A 21,606-nucleotide genomic window follows, 5' to 3' on the forward strand; every position below is an offset into this window, starting at 1 on the left:
CTAGTAATTCAACCTAAGTGCTTCAGTGTTTACCAAGCTTTGTATTTTCTACCAAGCTAGCAGTTCATGTGATGTGAAGCTAGTTAACCATATGTGAAGTTAGTGTTTACCAAGTGAAGTCATGGTAAACAAGTAATTCAATTTATGCCAATTGAAATTGTATCTATCAAGTCACCAGCGTAGACCAAGTTCAAGACTACTTTGAGGTGATTAGTATGGATTGAGCTTCTACTTCTACTTAGTGCATGATGATGCCAAGTAATGAAAATGGGCACTAAGTATCAGAACTTCACCAAGTTAGTCTTCAAAATCCCAGTGTCTTTGCATGGGCTGACTTTGTAATATTGGTGTTAACTTGTATAATGGCCAACTTTTATGTAAATTATATTGGTATATATGAAATGTGTTGTATCATATCCAAAGTGTGTAAGTGTGTGAGTAGGTAAATTCATGAATATAAGAGTGTAAGAATGCGAATATGATCAAGCAATAGATAAAGTATATATTGAAGGCCATATCACAAAAGGAGCAACAGAGACATATCCATTAAAAAAGGTGATCATTATTTCAAGAAATCTCTATCAGAAATTTAGTTGTAGGTCAGAGATCTATTGTTTCGTTCTAATAAGTGAATCAATCTAAATCCTTTAACAAGGTAGACTTAACAATCTTTCTCAAAATCTCTTTACTTAGTGCATACTTTATTGTGTGTCTATAAATCCTCTAACAAGGTGGACCTAGTAGTCCTAATTGCTCCTAACAGGGCATATCATTAGAAGTGATCAATGTAAGCCTTAATAGGCCAACTTTATGTTGTAGTATTAAAGTTTTGTGGGCATCATCCCCACCCCAATTTTACTTTCTATTTGGAAGTTTTCTGGGTCACCAAATTATTGTGTTCATGTGTTATGAATGTTTTATGTTTTTAGTTTCTCATGCATGCAAATTCGATCAATAAATAATAATTGGTATATTTTTATAAAGTTCTTAAATTGATAAAGTTTTAGAGGTTACTGATTCACCCCTCCTCTCTTAGTAACCTAACATAGTCTTGAATATTTCCAACACCTACTTGCAATCATTATTGTAAGATAGGTCATATATCAAACAAATGTTAAAGCAATGGAAAAGAAAAATTCAATGAAAAGTGCTGCAATTGTAATACGCATGCTCATAGAGAAAATGAATGCACAAAGAAATATTTAAGTTTGAAGGAAAGTCTCAAAATTGCAACAAACAAGGACACAAATCTTTAGGGTGTAAGACCAAAAAGTGGAACTCAATAAAGAAAATTGTGAAAGAAATATTTGAATTGGATTACAACACATAGTGTAGATGTCACTACTATGGTGATTTTGGGTACTTTAGAGAAAATTGTGTGAAACATCACATGAGGGAAAGAGAGACTATAAAGAGATGTTTTGTTTGTACAGAAATTGGACATCTAGCCAAGAAATGTATGAATAGAGGTAGCATAGAAGATGAAAAGAAACCCAAAGATGACACCATTAGAAAATAAATGAGGTAGAAATGGGTACATAAATCTCTAAAGAATGCAACTAAAATCATGAAGTTGTTGACACCCAAGTCAGTGATTTGGGTTGCTCAACTATTTCAACTTACACTACTACATTTGACCCCATTTTTTACCATCTAATAAATTGGGGTCAATTTGGTCAAAATGTGCAAGGCAACATTTTTTTTTTATTAAATACAAGCCTGTGTTGGTCAAAATTTTGACCAACATGGGCTTACACAATGTCAAAATTAAAAAAAGCACTGTTTGCCACCCTAATTTCATTGTTACGAGACTAGAAGATAGCTCGTGCACTCAACCATTTTCTACACTGCATTTTGTGGCCCGGAGTATGTGCCAAAAGGGTTTTATAGCTTCAACACCAATAGGGTCTGATAGCTTGGGTTCTTTGGTGCTTGATTGTAGCAGAGGAGAGCTTGTGAATGCTTCAAAGTTGACATTGAAAGAGATTTCAGAAGTGAAAGCTCTTACAACATCAAAGAGTCATAGTGAAGCTGAAAGAAGAGGGTGTGAAAGGATTAAATAACACCTAGAAATGTTGAAAAGTCTCCTTCCCAACATTACAAAGGCAAGTTGAAGTTTTTATTTATAGATTGACATTTGATTAAAAAACTTTATCCACCTGAATGCATAAAACTAAGGGTTAACCTGCACAATACAAGCAAGAAGAAGCATGCTCCATTATATCTTTTCCATAAAGTAGTATTTTATAAACATATAATGATTTCCCATCTAAAGAATATCTTAACATAGATTAAAGGTTAGGTTTCTACCATGGGATAAAAGATCACTCTCTTCAAGACACATTAACTTGCATCCAACGATAAATTATTGTACAACATTAAAAACTCTATGGTTGTCAATAGAGCTCTCATTCACTTGTGAGTTAGGAGAGGTTTCTTACTACCCACCATGATAACACCCCACCTTTAGCCTCTCTCATATGATTGGTCAAAAATGAAGGATGCAAATCTGTACAAGTCCTAGTCTATGGTGATCTAGGATAATTATGGACAGTCTCTAGAAATAGAATTTAAAGAACAAATACAATGAAAATAGCACAAAAATGTAATGTAAATCAAAATAAGACTCATTTTCCTATGACAAAAAATTATTGTGTTGTAATGGTAAAAATCAAGTAGAAGATTAGTGTTTGTGACAAATCACACTCTATTGTTTTGAATTTGTTTGACCTCTCTATTTAGGCAAAAATGTTTGTTGAATTTTTAGCTATCCTAGTTACTACATAACTTTCTTCTGTCATATAATTTTTTTTTGAAAGCCCCTCATATTGCTTTTAAACTTGTATCTGCACCTTACATTTGTATACTTTTGAGCACATTAAGGCCTACTTTCATGTTAACTAGTTAAATTTTGCTTAGTTTTCTTCTGATTTGCTAGATCCATACCTTGGTTGTAGCATCAAGATGGCGCCACAACTCTCCATCATGTGTCTTCAAAAGTTCTATCATTTGTACCATTGTAGAATGGATGCCTATAGCAGTATTGTCTAGTTTCTAGGAAAAATGGTCCAAAAAAGTACTCAACAACTCTACAAAACAAGAAAAAGCATTTACTTCTGCATGAACCTATGCAGCAGCCAAAATGATTGTAATTAGGATACAATGAATTACAATCAAGATCTACATATCAAGTGACTTAAAGTTTTGAATGAAATTCGGGTGCACATGCTTTGACTGAAATATGCATTATAAGCAAGCAACATTGATGTAAACTAGTTTATAGCCTTAAATTGAAATCATTTTTTTTGTGGTTAAAAGTTCTATAGCCTACAAAGTTAGAAAATATTCAATTGTGCATGAAATCAACAAGAGAAAAAATAGTTAGTTGTGTATAAATAATGCTTTGAAGTAAATGGTCTAAATCGGCCTCCTGAAGTAGACATTTACATTCTCTTTTCAATAGATAAGGCAACATGTATAAATTCTTTCAATGCATTCTATTATCATCTAGAAATAGCCATCTAGACACTGCATGTTTGTTATCAATGATTTGAGGCATCTTTGTCCTGCCAGGCAGAGGAAATGGAAAACATCTCCTACCTACACCAGACTACTTATCCAATTCTATTAGTTGAATCTACTTCTTTTAGTTAGTACTTCTGAATGGTAATGTTTCATGCATGTTTCATCTACATTTTTGTGTTTTTATATATTGAAAATAAATTTCCACCTGTTGACACAAAATAATGTCAAATCTAGAGGAATTGTGAATGTGTCTGCGCAAGTGTTTGAGTAGTTTACATCATACAATATGAGCAAACTGTCGATATATATATTACTCTCACATAGTTGCATCCAGATGCATTCCTAATCAACAAAACAATTGAGGGAAGATTATGTCTAAAAATTTGAAAGACTCTGCTTGAATACAAGTGATGGGAGTTTCTATATTTATTTGCCCTTGTAATTTATTGATATACAATGATTTGTATTTCATATTTTTCATATCTCACAAAAATTGGATGAGCATTTTACTTCTTATATAATGTCAACTGTGCATAGAAATTTATGGTAAACCAATAATCTGTAGATAAGTTCCCACTATTATGGTTGGATCATCTTCCTTCAAAAACTAACACTAATCACACAACAACTACAACATAATATCTTGGTAGGAAAGGCCACTAATGTGGGACCAGTTATGTGCTGGTGTCTTAGGGACCTCCTGTATACACTATATTAGTATGTTAGAAACACTAAATTTAGAAATAAAAAGCATTTACAAACTAAAATACCATAACATAAATGAGAGACTAAAGAGGAAACCCCAATAGGAAATGTGAGCCAAATGAATGGACTCTCCCAATAGGATTAAGCTCTTTGCTTGGTAGATGAGTCTAAGGATTGGGATGTATGCTCAAGCTTCAAACTAGCTTCAATGAATATTTTTGGGATTTTTGGTGTCGATGTATGAGATTGGTATAAAACTTGGTCTTAAAATGGCATTATAACTTTAGCTCAAGGATTGTGATGAAATGGCTTGGGAGGGGATTCAATTTATAGGCTAAGGGCTTGAGGGATGGAGGGTTAAGATGCAAGGAGAGATGAAAGATTAAGGAGGGCTAGGATGCACTCAAAGGGGAGCACATGGATTGTGCTTGTTTAGCACCAATCAGGGAGTGACACATGTCACAAGGTGAGTGGATGGAAGAAAGGGGAAGGATGAGTCAACAAAGGAGGCTCAAGGGATAATATCTTCATAAAGACCCTTCATTATGGCTTGTAAGAGCTTGTAAGAGTCTTTATGGCTTGGTGGTTGGGATATTTTTGAGGGACTTGAGATTGTTGACTTTGCTTGGCTTAGGAAAGTCTTAAGCTTGCTTAGGGAATGTGACAACATTAGGGGGTGGATTAGGCTTGGGTTTAGGATTAGATTAGGCTTGTTAGAGATATGCAAGTGGATGGCATTCATGAGGGTGGGTGAGTTAGTGGCTAAGCTTGGTTAGTATGGGTGGATGGGGTGGATTAGGCTAAATGGAGGATTTAGGATAGTTTAGGGGTTATTAGATTTGAGGGCTTTATTTATCAAATAGATTTATTTAATAAATGAGGATTTTGGAATTAGATAGGAGAATAGGATTTAATTGATAAATAATAGGTTATTTGATTTATCAATTAGGACTATAGATGATTAATTAAATTAATTAGCTAGGGGATGGCAAAGGATTAATTAAATAGGAATTTAATTAATGATGCCTTTAGAGATAACTAAATAGGATTACCAAAGTGGTGTAATCAAATTTAGGTGTCTACACCTACCACTGCTTATTGTCAATGCAAGATACATGCTAGAAGCAACAACTTCTCTCATTCAAATAAAATGAGACTGCAAACTGACATCATTTTCTTCTTGCATATTTTTCTAGGCCATGTGTTAGAAGACATTCAACAATCATTTTCACAAACTTTCTTTTGATGGCAGATAAATGTAAAATGGAAATAATATCTAGCAGTGTATTTTTGTCAAAGCAACCATTTCACTAACATAGGTTTGATGACATAAAAAGGAGTGACTTATTCTGTGTGTCATCATATACAAGAGTCTGACAACTATGCAGTGGTTGTTTCATTTAATTACATTTTAATATTCAAGATTTTGAGATTATACGTGGTAAAGCAAGATCAATGAGGTCATTCCAAATGGATCAAGGGTTGACTTGTTGGTCTAAATATTTTTTTTGAATAAATCCATCCTGCTTAACTACCAATCATGGAAAGCCATGCAAAAGCATGATAGGTTTGTGAGTCAATATCCATGATTAGAAGGCCAATTATTCACCTATTCCAGCATAAGCCTTATTGTAAATGAAAGGAAGAAAAAAACAATAGAGGAAATAACATAAATGAAGAGTCTCATGCTCAACATATATCCTCTTATAACTGAAATAGAGCTTTATGAATCATGGATCACTTGTCCACAAAAGTAACAATGATAAAACACATATGCATTAAACATTCATAGACACAATTAAGAGTTAGACTTTTGAGAACAACCATCTACAATGCAAGACACATACACTTAGGTTCCTTTGTTGATTAATAAGGAGTCAAAAAGTGTTATATATATGAGACTCAATAGCTCATTTACATGAAATGGATTCTCCATTACAAATGGGCATAGGGATGCTCATTTATAATAATATCTCAATGAGCAATAAATTCTCCAAAAAAATGAGTTTGAATTTTGAATCCATGGAGGTAGAAGTCATATTGAAGTTGGGTAGCATAGATCTCCTTTGCTAATTGTTGAAGCACCTATAGGATGGGTGCAAGGTAATTAACCTTGAACTTCAACTCTTTGTTTCACATATGCAACTAATGGGGATGCATTTCTTGACAATGCTTAGAGCATGGCCACTGAGCTTTGAAATCTTTTCAAAATCCGTCCATGATATTGTCAATATTTGGATATGAAACAACTCAATTCTTTTTTTAATATGCATCTCTTGGATTATAACTAAAAAATGATACTTGGTATATTTATTTATAAATATAACATTATAAAGAATTGTGAATTTTTCTATATTATTTGGTTTTCTCACTTAGAAGTGATTTCTGGTTGGTAGTTGACATCTTGTTTCTCTTTTTCCTTTTCTAATAGGGTGAATAGGGCTCAATAGGAACTATAGAAAGGGGGTCATAGGGGAGTTTTGGTGCAGGCTTCTCTATAGATAGATGGCATTGACTTGTTTTCATGCTCACTAGTTCCCACCATTGGATGGGGGTGGGAGATGAGCTAGAGATAGTTGGAGCCCCATAGCCTTCCATCCACACAAATTCATCTAGGCATCCACCCCCTTCAGTTCCTGCTATTGGATGGGGTACTTTAGCTATGTGCCTCACAGTAGCCTAGCTCTATGAATATGCCATATCTCCTTCCATACTACGACCATTTCATCTTTCTTTTGCACTTTCCCTCAATCCCCTATTGTGATAGACTCTATCAACTGCCCACCTCCCCCAATCTGCTCCTTTTTTTTTTTGCCAATCTGGTCCTTCATATTTGCTAGGAGAAGGTGGTAAGTGGGTGGGCAGGCTCTAAGTCTATATTGACTGTTTCTCTTTGCTTGGCGTGTTAGGGATGTAATGCCCACACCTCAAAATTAAACTATAATTATACCCTCCAATTATTAATTTATTTGAATATGCTTCAATAAATATATAAGTATTATTTTATTTTAAAATGGTTTGGACAAGGGATGCAACTAAGAGTAGCTGCCATAGGACAAGGAGGATTTACTTTCTAAATCACCACCTTTTTCCAATATCTGCCAAAGAATTAGAAGTGCTAAATAAACCAAAATCATATCAGCAATGACAAATAAAATCAAGAATAGGACACAGAGAATGGAAAGAAATTGCAAAAGTAAAAGACAATGTTTGGACTAAATAATGTAATGAAATCATCATTAAATATTTATTTCCAAATGATATTAGGATAGATGTAAATATTGGTGGAAGATCCTATATACTAGTGTTCGAGTGAGGGGAAGAAGACATCAATTGATAATATCATTTATATTAAATTATTATTCCTTTTTCAGCATGGACTGTGGTTTAGTAAACTGAAAACAAAACCCCTCAAAGACAAAATCCTCCTAGTTTCCATTTCTGAGTTAGTAGACAACCCCCCTGGTTTAGACAAATATAAAGACAATTTGAGGGCATTTTAGTCAAGAAAGATCACTACAAATTTGAGATAGTTAACAGCAGATACAATGGATAAGTCATATCTTTTCTGAAATATATTTTGAGTATTATATTCAAATTAAATTATACTGGTAAACCTACAATTCTTGAAGTTGATACTATGTCTATAATTAATTGTGCTGCTATAACTGTGAATCATATTTTTTGATATTTGAGGAAAAATAAGGAAAATTTAAAGGAAACATTACAAATGGTATCATATTTGGATCTTGCTAGCTTGTGAGATTTATTCCTCATGCAATTTATTGACATCCATAATATATTATCAAAGAGAACATAGATTTTTTTCTATGTTCCCCCTGAGTTTCTGGGATGAGGACGGCAGGGAACAACGGGATGAATTTTTGCAATAGCAATAAACAATCTTAATGCAAGTAATACAAGTACAAGTAAAAAATGATCTGACTGCAAAACATGGTAACATAAATGAGTTCAAATGCTTAAGACTTGTTGATGCATTTCATCAGAGTCTACCCTTGACGTTTAAGACAAAAATGGTTTAAGGTTTGAAAAAATTGATACAAAGTCAGGTATAGCTTGTGAAGGGTGGTTTTATAATTTACTGGTAAACAATACAGAGACAAATTTGAACAATGCTTCTGAAGGGCCAAGAATAAATATCATTTTGTACATAATAATATCAAAAAACTTATTTTTATCTCATTAATAATGGAGGAAAATTTCTATCAACATTTATTGATGTTTGTTCATGAAAAATTTAGGTCTACGTTTGAAAGTCACAAACATTTGAGTTCTTTATGATACCCAAATACGATTAATTTCTTAGGTCATTGGAAGGATAAAAAATATCTTGGATCATGACAAGATCAGGTGAAATAAAATCTAAGTTAATTGGACTATAGTAGCTCAAGCTGCTGAGGCAGATAAGCTATAATGGCAAAGGTGGAAAGGGATGATCAATCCCATAGAGGTGAGGAAGACCACCATCTGGAGGCCTAGGGATTGGTTGCTGATAGTATGGAGGTAAGGGAGTGCTCTAAATACAATCTAAGAGTATTTTTCAAAGTGGAGTTCAAGTGACCTCTGCAGCAAATAATGACCAAAGATGGTGATAACATCAGAAAAATTGTCTTTGTCAACGGTCAAGGTCACCACCGATTAGTGGACATAATTCAAAAAATAGGAGCAGTGGACTTATGGAGGAGAAGCTGGCATGTTTTCCCTCTATTCGTATTGTGCAAAGGACAACAAAATAAAAATTTGTATGCTTAATTGCTAAGATGTCCAAGCAAGATGGAAAAACAAGCCCAACCAAAGGAGGCATGCAAAAGACATGTCTTTCATTGTTTTTTTTCTAGTACTAAGAATGTGCCACAAGCATACAATTGTTGGGATATTTATTACTGTGTATTTTTTTTCAAAAGTATTCTTTTGTGTCAATCTAAGTATTGGAGGAAATAATTCATCATTATAGAACCTGAAATTTATATGTATTGCAAATTTTAGACCACTTTTCAAACTATCATGGTGGGTGAGGTAGGGAAGACTACAAGAGTGGAATCATTTATTAGGAATTGGAAAAGATATACTCTTAGAGTATATATTGTTGTGTCAATAGTTAGGACATTTAAACAAGCTATTGAGGGGACCCTAGTACTCTTAGAGGGAGCATAGTTCATCAAAAAGGAGTGCTCTCAATTGGTCATTATTGTGGAAGAAGGGAATAGCGGTAAGGGACCCTTGCTAGTAGATTTTGTTGTATGTCCTAATTCCCATATGTTTGTTTCTATTAAACATGAGTAAATCAAACTATGTAATTGTGCTCTATTATTTTATGTTGATGATGTCTCCTCCTTTCCATCCCATAATTCTTAACTAATTGGTTGAATATAATATGTGAAGGAAATTTTGGACTTTTTTTTTCATACACTAGAATGACACAAAATAGTTTATTTATTATCTTTTTTTGTGATGCCAAATCCCAAAAACTGATCACAAAGAGATGCTTCTAGAAAGTGGGCAACTATAATTTTAGGTCAATTCCTTGGTCAAAGGATGCTACTAGTAAAGAAAATATTTTGATTGCTTCCCTAGATGGATTACAATTAATAATCTCCCACCCTTCCTGTGGAACTTTATCCTACAATCCCTCACACCTCTTCAAAAAGTTTTGAAGCTTGATGGATCTAAAATGATGATTCCCAACACTAATGTCTAGGTCTTGATAGCTCTAAATGCTAATTCACCTATGCCACAAAATATCTAGATTGACCTTGATGATTCCACAATTTGATGCCCTATCAATTCCCTAGGAGGCCCTCATGCATGTTTTTTGTGCATGAGGGAGGATCACCAATGCTGAAATTGACCTATGATTAAAAATGATTTTGACCCTTCCCCTTGCGTGAATCCTAAAGAGCCAATTATTTTTAACCCTTTTGTTAAGCCTAGAATTTTTGTGGATATGATCAAGAATCATGTTCATATACTCTCACCCCCAAGGACTCATCTGGAATCTAATAAAAACATCAAAAAACCTCTAGACTAGTTCAAAGGTTCTTTTGATAAAATGACACCTCCTCCTAAGATAACAACATATAAATAAATATGAGCAATAATATGTTAACTTCTTACTAGATAACAAGTCAACAAGATCAAAGTTACATACATTATGCATCATATCAAATACTTGAGCAGTATATAAGTCTGTTGACTAGTTTCATCAACGGGGAACTAAAAGTCTCTCCCTTGATTCATTACCTTAGTTCTTTTCTTTGATGTTGTGACATGATTTGGTTAATATTTGAATGATTGATATTAGATTGATTGAATTGATGTATGAATTGATTGTTGTTCTATTTGCTTGATTCCCAATTGATGTTTGATGGATGATTGAATTATTTTCTCTGATTTGATAATTTGTTGTATGCTTATTATTGCTCATTCATATGTTGATTGATGTCCTCTTCATTATTTATATTTATTGATACAAATTCTCCTGATTTGTGTATCATCCTATTACATAGTAATCATGGACCATCATTGGATATACATATGATCATTGATCAATTATCACTTGGTTTTTGGTCTTCATAGTAGCTATCATACTTATGAGCATTTGGGAACCGAAATACCCATTATGGATTCCTCATTTTCTATTTGGTATCACTCCATATTGATTTAGTAAGCGATTCATTAACCAAATCACTTCTTCTCATGATGTTGATGTGTATTGACTGTTCTTCAACTTCTTCCATGTATGATGCAGATTGATATCTTAGCTATTGGTGAAAATAGTTCTAAATAACAATTTATCCATAGTTGTGATTCTCTAATATGAGTACTTTCCTTCATCTAGGAATGATTTCTAAAAACTAGATGTCATGCCGAGGATCCTTTGCCATTTGATCATGGAGAATCTTGTGATGGTTATTGCTTTACAGTTTACATGATGACTAGTTTGAAGATGTCATGTTGATTGTCCTTTTGAATGGTTTACTCATGCAACATAGAGTGTCTGATGCTGATGAAAGCCTATATATGAACTACTTGAGCTCCTCCTTTCCTCTTGTTGGTAGTTGTAATGATTTTTATGCATCCATAAAAAAAATCCACATCAACCTCTGATTGAAGACAACACAATTTATAGTTTAGAAACTATCATGTGTATTCCTATTGCTTGATGAAGATAAATATTGACTTAATTCCTTTATTTTGTCATCTCCTATGCTGCATCTTCTCAGTGTGAAAATAGAGGTTGTGATGTGTTTGACTATTTGTCATCTAGTGGTGCTGATGTATGTAACATGATATCTTTATTTTTTGATGTGTTTAATTTTGTAACAATATTAACTAGTTCTTGTTGTATTCAGATTGGTGGAGATTCTTACTCATCTTTGTATTTGAGTCATGGCATGGGTGGTGGATACTTACATGGCAATGGCTCATCCTATTATTAAACTATAAGTATAATTGTCAAATTTTCTACTATAAAATTGTAGTCTCTGATAGTGAAGTCTAATCTTTTGTTTGTGAGAGCTTATTGGGGTTTGAGTAGTAGACTACAGAGCTTTCTTAGTATGATGTCTCCTTAACACATCTCTATGGCATATAGATATGTGATCATGATGTTGTCATAGGCTGGAATAGAATCAGGCTTTGAGAGGCATAACTTAAATTTTTAAAGGCAGCATTCTTTTTATATGAGATGAGGCTCTTGTAGCTTGAGGTGGCTGAATGAGAATTGAACTGCAGAACTATTATACAAGCTACTAGTTGGTAAGAATCTTAGAATCCTAGAAACCTTAGTAAGATCATTATTGAAACTTGGACAACATTGATCCTTTACAACCAACTATTTAGTCAATGTTTAAACCTTTCTATGAAGTGCTTATGCTTCACATGTCTCAATTCAACTTGTGAGTAGAGATTAATCTTTTATCAGTTGATTGTGAATGAATGAAGTTTGTAAGATATTGGTCTATCACCAGGTTTATCTAGGAGTATTTCATTTTAGGATGTTCAAATTGACTTTGATGACCATTAAGGTTCATTTGTATCAAACAAAAGACATATGAATAGGTTTTTGAGGTATAGTTGTATAAATTGTAAAATTTGCACATTGTTCCTAAAACAACTTTATAATATGTTAAGATTGACTTAGTCTTATTGTCCTCCAAACAACAATAAAACCCTAATATGATTACCATAGAGATGAGGTCATATACTTTTTAGCATTTCAATAGTTTATTCATGTGTTTGATATGGAAGTTGGTGTTGCAGCTGCTCTGTATGCAAATGTTGGATATTCTCAGTCTAATATATTTATTGCTTTGGCTCACCTAGGATGCAATTCAATAGCCCTCTTTAATCCAGACCTCTCAGAGTCGACATGCTTGATTTTTTAAAGTTTTCCACCTGTTAATGAAGATTTGATTAGTAGTGTTTCAAGGTACTATTCTTCTTGTGTGTGTGTAATGGTTCACAATTCCATGATTCTGTAATCTACCTGTTTGGCCTAAATTTTTTGGATTCTACAGTAGTATTTTTGCTCCAATAGTATGGAAAAATGAATTGCGTCATCAATATTCTGAAGCCTGTGTGCAAGTCTACAAAGAGATGGGTGTCAAGGTTATAGATTCATTACTACACTTAGGAATGGGCTCATCTTCAATCTTCAGAAGATTAAATATGAGCCCATTCCTAACTATGGTAATGAATCTCAAAGCTCCTTCAACCTAAGCATATCATGCCCTTTAGATGATCTTTTTGAAGCTACTTCAACATTGTATCCTTCAGACTATAGAAAACTTTACATGATATTATTTTGAATGCTTTTTTGGAGATAAGTTTTACTCAATAAATTGTGAAGCACATGGAATATTCTATGATTAATCCAAACAAATACATGTGCCCCTTTATAAGTTAATTATTTGTTTGAGTATATATAATATATTTCTTGACAATGTATTTGGTTGATGTGCAGCATCAAGACTTCAGTTTTGGAATTTCTTCTGCAGTCACAATGAAGGATTGTATATTACTTGTAGCTTGTTGAGTAGATGAGATTCTTCCTCAGAGTCCTAAATTTCCAGCTGATATCTTCACTTCATGTATCACAACACCTATTAAAATTTCATTGTGATGGTATTATCTTATTCTCATACCTCTAATCATCTCATTCTTTTTACACATCATTGGGAAACTACAATTTATTATGCACTAATAGCTAGCTCCTTTGTTGGGTACAACAACTAGACATATTAGGGAGTGAATTAATATCATGGTTTCTCATACAAAATCAATTTGATATAGATTTTTGGTAATGATTGTTTATCTATCTTGTACCTTAAATTATTCTCATTTCCCTCAAGTATGTGTCACAATGGATATAGTGTTTACATGTATCATAATATTGAAATGATTCTCTGTTGTAGGGAAAAGTTGTTTACTATACACAAATAGCTCACTTCTAATGGAATGGAACTCAAAAACATTAGGATACTGAAATTAGTGATCCCTTTATTCCGATCACATGAAATTTTTGGTTTTTGCAATGTATGTTACTAGTTTTGGATTTATGTTTTCTAAACATGATTACATCTTTATCTAACAAGACATAAAGAATTACCAAAATGCTTGTCACCCATCCTTGTACAATGCTAATGATTCTTAGTTGGAGTAGTTCCAAGATAAGTCACCTCTTGGGAAGTCTTGATGCTTACCCCTTAGAGCATTGCCTGAATTGAAAAGTGACAAGTGGACCATTCATGCCCACGAGATGGTTTTCCATGATTTGCATTTGATGAATTATGGGTCAACAACTTTGATTCAAAAAACTATGTAGCTGAATCCTACTATGGAATAATGTAAAAATTACCAATTTTGGTGCTGCCCATACTAAAACACTAGAAAAGCCAAAAATAAAGACTAAAAGACTACGAAGCAATGAGCTAAAAGATATGTGTAAAGGAAGCTAAATAGATATGCCTATTCCAGCAGCTTTAAAAAATTAGTGTGCAGTGGAAGTAGATTCAACTCCAAAGACAAGTCTATTTTTTTCTAATTCTGGCATGCAGCTTTAGGTGAATAGCAATTGAGTACCCCATATGTTCAAAACATGAAAATAAGTCTTTTTATCATATGTTTTATCTTTTGGTGGGCCCTATCAGACATGGACTGCCTTCATACAATGTACATGATTTTTCTCAATCATATGACTAATTATATATTCTTCATATTAGTTACTATTGATGTTTTTCAGCCATTCTATAAAATAGTTCACATGCCTTGCATATGATATGACATTTTGCATGCATCCTGCACTCTCTCTCATTCGGCTGATATGAATTACGCAAAGTGATCTGAAACCATGATGCTAAAAAACACACAATCAAATCCAAAATTAACTTGCACTACAAATGGATTGTGGAAATCTAATATTGGTAAAATTGTATGCATGTCTACCAAGACAATCACAACTTTAACATATATTTGTCTTGGTAGATATGCATGCAAAATCAATAATATCAAATTTCCACAATCCATTTGTAGTGCAAGTTCATTTTGGATTTGAATGTGTGTTTTTTAGTGTCATCATTTCAGATCACTCTCCGTAAACCATCATCAATCAGATGAGAGAGTGTAGGATGCATGCAAATTCTCATATCATACGCAAGGCATGTGAACTATTTTATAGAATGCCTAAAAAAATTTACACCCAAGCGTTGGTAGAAATTTCTACCTTCACTGGTCAAAAGTTCTACCTTCAATGGTCAAATTTTTTGATCTTCATTGGTCAAAATTTCTATCTTCAATGGTCAACATTTTTTACCTTGATTGGTTGAAATTTCTACCTTCAATGGTCAACATTTTTTACCTTCATTGGTAAAAATTTCCACCTTTCTTGGCCAATATTTTCTACCTAAATTGGTCAAAATTTCTACCTTTTTTGGTCAAAATTTCCACCTTTCTTGGCCAATATTTTCTACTGACATTGGTTGGATTTTCTACCTTTATTGGTCAAAAAATTCTTCCTTATTTGGTCAAAATTTTGACCAATTCCTGACAGAACATGCACAATGGTCATGGAGGTTTTTCAACCAAAGTATTGGTCAAAATTTTAATCAAAATTTTTTCGACCAATGGGTTGGTCGACTTTGGTTGAATTTTGGTTGAAAAGTGCATCAAAATTTTGACCAATAATGGTCAAAAAATGGTCTTAGATGTACTAGTGTTAGTTCCCTATGGAGATCACTAGAGCTATTATTCAAAAGTAGTCATCTAACATCAGTTCTAGCTAGCAAGCAGAAAGATCCATATCAGCATTCAAGATGTACAAGGATCACTAAGTGATGACAGAAACTCAAGAGCATATTGAGCAAGGTTGGGTTGCATATTCTTTTTGGATGTAGATTTCAAGCTGGTAGTTCCTACCAAGTTAGGACACCTTACCAAGTTGAAGGTGTCTTTTGAGCATTAATGACCAAACTAAGTGGAGAACAACCTATCATCGAGCGGATATGTGTATGAAGCATTAATGGTGATCAAGATTAGAAATTCATTAAAAGGAGAAAATTAATTGTATTATTTCACCAGGAATTTCACAAAGAAAAGAGTTAAGAGAGAATTCAAAGCATCCCATTGATTTTAGCAGTTTCTATTGAAGATTCTCCCATATTTGAAACCCTACTGAGTGATGGCATCTTCAAAAAGAAAGGTCAAGAAAGGTTCTGAAATGTTACTTCATGGAGTGGAGTGCAAGGCATTTTGCAGAGACACTAGACCCCACTAGAGTGGAATCATAAATTCCATCAAAGGCACTTCTTTTCCATGACATTCATTCATTCTATCATTTTTCTATTTAGGATCTTCGAATCCTAGAAATGAATGAGGCATACGACAAACTTTGTGTCAATCGAGTTCTGAAACATGAGCACAAACATTTGGAGACAATGGGTTTGACGCATATACTTCATATGCCAAGAGAATTTCAAGTAAAATGGATCAGACTCATCTTGAACCATGTTCATCACATGCAACTATGGTTAGATCATCCTATTCTAATAACCAAGAAGATGATACACAAGATCAGTGGATTTTCCATGTTAAACATAAAAAATACCACTAAAACCCTAGGTTAGATAGAATTGATCAAGCATTTACCCTTGCCGAGTGGGATGATAGAGGCATGAAGCTAAGTAGTGTGACTAACATGGAGTTGAAGTTTGGGATCCATGTAATAGCTCACAAAATCTAAAGCTCAAGTTAGATGAATAGTGTGTCATGTGAAGTAGTTGACTAAGCATACAAGATGGTGAAGAACAATTTATCCTTCGACCTTTTCAAGCTATTGCTGAACCAATTAAGAAAGAATAAGGGGTACACCCTAGTATCAAAGAAAAATCTATGTAAGTCTAGTTCTCTCTTGACATGTTTATTTTTCTATGTTCAAAAGTTCTTAAAAGTGCTGAAGGCTTTTGGGTTTGATGAAAAATCTTGTAAGCTGATTTCTCAATTTGTGTCTACTTCCTCTCTTGCAGTTTTAGTTAATGGATACCCCTCTAATTTTTTTAAACCATCCTATGGCCTTCGTCAGGGGGGTCCTCTTTCACCAATTCTCTTCATTATCTTAGCAGAATTCTTAGGAAAACTTATAGAGAAGAATAAGAAGGTAGGGAGAATCAAAGGTTTTAAACCTTCTTCTAAAAGTGCCCCTTTTTCTCATCAATAATTTTTTGATGATACCATAATGGGAGGGGAGGCTTCTATTAAAGAGGCTAAGGCTATGAAGGACATCTTGGATATCTACTCCAGAGGGTCGGGGTAGCTCATCAACTGGGATAAGAGCTCTATTTTCTTTATCAACAACCCTGAGGACAGACAAAAGAAAATTTCCAAAATTCTGGGATGCATTGTGGGGAAGATTCCCTCTACCTATTTTGGGCTTCCTTTGGGTACGAACCCTCCTAATTCTTTCTAGAATGGCATTATGGATAGATTTAATAAGAAGTTGGTTGGTTAGAAAGGGGCCTCTCTTAGCCAAGCTGGAAAATGCCATCTGGTTAAATCCACCCTTCAGAACTTGGCTATCTATGCTTTGAGCCTCTTTGTGATCCCTGTGAAATTTGCTGAGATAATAGAAAAAAATTCAGAGAGACTTCTTATGGACAGGGGCTGAAAAGAATAAAAAGTATCCTCTTGTTGCTTGGGAGAAATTTTTCCTCCCTAAGAAATATTGGGGTCTAGGCATCAAGAAGCTAACTCACCTCAACAAGGCTCTACTGGCAAAGCAAATATGGTGTATCTTCAGCAACATATGGGAATAGAGAGACATTATGGAAAACAAGTATATTAAGAGACCCTCTAAATAGTTTACCCTCTTTAGCAAAGATATCCCAAGAGGGTCTGCTATTTGGAATGGTTTTTTAAAAGCCAAGGATCTGGCTAATTCTAGAGTATCTTGAAAGCTAGGAAATGGGGAGGACATCCAGTTCTGGTCTGATAGCTGGCTCATTTAGGGCCCCTTTATGAACAACCCCAGCTATGAGGCTTGAATGAATGACTGCATCAACCTTTTTGGGAAGAAAGTTAGTAACTACAAGAACAAACAAGGATGGATAGACCTTTCGATCATCTTTGAAGATCTTATCCCTATTATGATTATGCTTAATTCTATCTTATCCCTATTATGATTATGCTTAATTCTATGTCCCTAAATAACAACAGGGATGAGTTGGTCTGGGAAGAATATGCCAATGGGCAATATACTATTGCCTCTGGGTAATCGACCCTTTGGAGATTAAAAGAGATTCCTCCTTGGTCAAGGGCTTGGATTCTTGACCTCATTCCAAAAATTAATATGTTCTATTGGCTGGCTCTTTAGGAAAAAATACTTACGCAGGATAACCTCATTAAAAGAGGTCATATTATGCCTAGAAGATGTGTGTTATGTAAAGATCAGATGGAGACTGGCAATCATTTGTTCATTCATTGCTCTTTCTCCAGGGAGGGTTGGATCTTCCTCATGCAGGACCTAGGCTTCAGCTAGTGTGTGCCTTTCAACCTCCTAGACCTCTTATGTCAATGGAAACATATGTTCAATAGGTCTCATCTTTAGAAATTAAGCAACTAGATTTTGCCTCATTTCTGTTGGAGCATCTGGAAGAAGAGAAATAATAGAATCTTTAGAGATAAAGAGGAGCTAGCTAAAGTGATAGGAAAGAAAACATTTGCTGACATTAAGGAAAACTATTCAGTAAGGAAATGTGGAGATATTGAATTAGGTGGCAAAAATAAGGAAAAGGCAAAAGACAGAAAGATGAAAAGATAGGAAGCCAAATGGATTCTCCCACCGGAAGGTTGGCATAAAGCCAACTTTGATGGAGCATCCAAAGGTAATCCTGGCTCCTCAGGAAGTGGAGGCATAATAAGTAATGAAAATGGAGATGGTATTGTAGTTTTTTCCCTCCCGCTGAGTTATCGAACCAACCATTTTGCAGAAGTGAATGCTACGTGTAATGTTGTAAAACTGGCTTTTGAAACTGGAGTTACTAATTTTTGGCTTGAAGGAGATTTGAACAACATTATTAAATTTATTAATGGAAACTCTTAGCCATCATGGTCAATTGAAAATCTAATTGATGAGACTCGTGAGACATGTACCAAATTCAGTAGAGTCCACGTCACTCATATATTTTGGGAAGCAAACCCAATTGCTGACAAGTTTGCAAATATAGGGGTCGGCGCAAGCCAAATTATGACATGGCATCCAAAAAATACTTTGTCGGCAGATGTGAAAAGCTTGATTGATCTGGACAAGATCCAAGGATGTATGAAGAGGATCAATATGCAATTATGAGTATGAATGGATCAAAGGGAAAGGGTACTTCCCAAAAAGTTAACATGGGAAATTGTAATTGCTGCAATTTATTACAGACTAGTCGACATGTTTTGTGGTTCATTTATTACATTTTAAATAGAAACAACAGAAGGGATAATTCTTTTTGCATTCTACTTATTCATAGATGTTCCAATCTATTGCAGTGCAAGGTGCATATGAGAATTGAGGGTGTGCAGAGTGCAGACATGTTTGGCGAAAGGTGTAGAAAAGAGCCAATGGGTGAAATTGAGAAATGGAAGAGCAAGGATAAAGTATGGGTGTAGCTAGATCTAGGTGGGATTACTAGATACATAAAAAAATTGCATGGCTTTGACCAGGAGGTGACCAATAGTATGATTGGTTCATGTAAGGATAGAAGAGTGAAGGTGAATGAGGTTTCTTTCATGATCACTGAGGAGGTTATTTCGACCATTACTAAAATCCTGATTGAGGGTTTTAAGTTTTTCAGGGACAAGAAGCTCTCAGCTAATGCTGTGTGGGATTTTGTAAAGGATGAGAAGGAACTGAAAACCTTGAAGAATGTTGACACGTATTATGCTCTTGATACCATGAAGAAACTATGGAGGTATGTTCTAAGAGCTATTATAGAGTATATTACTTTGGACCCTAGGTTTGATAAGGCTCGTACCCACAACTTTGTTCTTTTGAATCATTTTCGATGCAGCTGTAAAATTTCTTTTCCTTTTTACTTGTTAACTTCTTTGAGCAAGGCAGTGGTTAGCTTCAAAAAGAAGCCTACTGATAACCCCACATTGCATGAGGGACTCTTGTTGCTTATTTATGAGCATTTTAAGGCCCAGTCTATTAGCAAGGCTCCCCCTTAGATTGAGAATGTGACCTCTAGAAGCTCCAACTTCTCTTCAGACTTGGATGACATTCAGAGCTTTAGCTCTGAGGATGATGTGATTTCTTCTGTTGATAAGAAAGCCACCCAACAGGTCAAAAACTCACCTTCCTCCATCACCCCTAGCAGAAAAAGTCCTAGGGATCATGGGTAGAAGTATCTTGTGAAGGATGTGAAGGACGAAAATGATAAGGAGGAGGATGTAGAGACAAAAGAGGAGGAAATGGAGATGTAGGAGGAAAATAAGGATGATCATGGAGAGAAGAAATGCAAGAGGGAGGGTCTGGAGGATGAGATAAAGCAACAAGAATGGGATATGTCTTCGCTACCTCTTTCACCTATCCATATTCATGCACAACCTAAGGAACAAAATTTGGATTCTGAGACCAAGGGTGGGGAGGTGCAGGTAAATAACAGGAGGAAATCTTGGAAAAAATTTAGAGTCAGGACCTCAAAAATGGGCATTTTTAGAGAGGCCATGATCCCCTAGGCCCTCGTGGATAACCAAGAAGAGACGAGGCTTGAAGAACTCATTGACCCAGTGATTGTGGCAATTTTGTACAAAGTAAGGGAAACTAGGTTGAATCTCCTAAATAATGCCCGCAATAGCATGATTGATAACTTCAGATCAATCAATTGGCTATTCCATGAGTTGGAGGAGGTCAAAGAGCAGGTGGGTCATATGGAGTATAACAGGAATGGAGTGGACTCTGATAATAAAGAAGGCAATAGCGAGAGGCTTAGTCTAGCAGAGATAAGGATTAACAACCTCAAAATCTACAATCATAAGCTCTCAAATCAAATGATTTTGATGCTTAGCTCCATTAACAGCAACATCATATCCTTAATGGACTGGATCAAAGACAAAGCTATGAAGGTTGATGAGGATGGAAAAGATAGAGATGAAGCCAAAATGGGGGTTGACATTGCTATGGACAACATCAACAATGATCAGGACTAGGAGAATCAAAGGGAGCACTAGTATGAGGCTGAGGAGAACAAGATGGCCTATGAGGTAGCTTAGGTTATGCAAGACCTAGAGAGAAAGAATGAGGACTAATTCTCTTCCTGTTTTTTTGTTTCTTCTTTTGCCTTTTTTTGGCTTTTTGTAAGGGCTTTTTCCCTAGTCATTTCTTGTGGTTTCTATTCTTGGTCTTTTCTATGGTTTTAGTTTTTTGGTTGGGCCTTGTGCTTATTATTAGCCTTTGAACTGGTACTTTTTTGGCTGGGCTTTTCATGCTTATTATCAGCCTTGTTTATGTTTCAACTCTTGGGTTTTAGGGTCCCTATAAAACTTGTTTATCTAATCAAAAAATATTTTGAAATATTTAAGGAGAAAATATAGAGAAGATTAAGGATTCCCAGGAAACCTATAGAAGACTATGAGGAAGATATATAATTTATGGTTAACTATGACAAGGTTTACATTTAGGCAGTAAGACCTAGAGTGGCATGGGTTAAGCCTCTGGAATATGAGGTTAACATTGATGACACTGAAGATATCATTAAGACTCTACTAAATGAGCATGTGGATCTGAAGGCAACTTATTTTGAAAAATATGATGAGCCTAAGGTCAGAATTGGGCTTGAGATCAAGCTACCTCAAGGAGTAAATAGAGGAAGGAAGAAT

Source organism: Cupressus sempervirens, chromosome 3, assembly GCF_028749045.1.
Source record: "Cupressus sempervirens isolate cs-2001-9-10 chromosome 3, ASM2874904v1, whole genome shotgun sequence".
Taxonomy (NCBI): domain Eukaryota; kingdom Viridiplantae; phylum Streptophyta; class Pinopsida; order Cupressales; family Cupressaceae; genus Cupressus; species Cupressus sempervirens.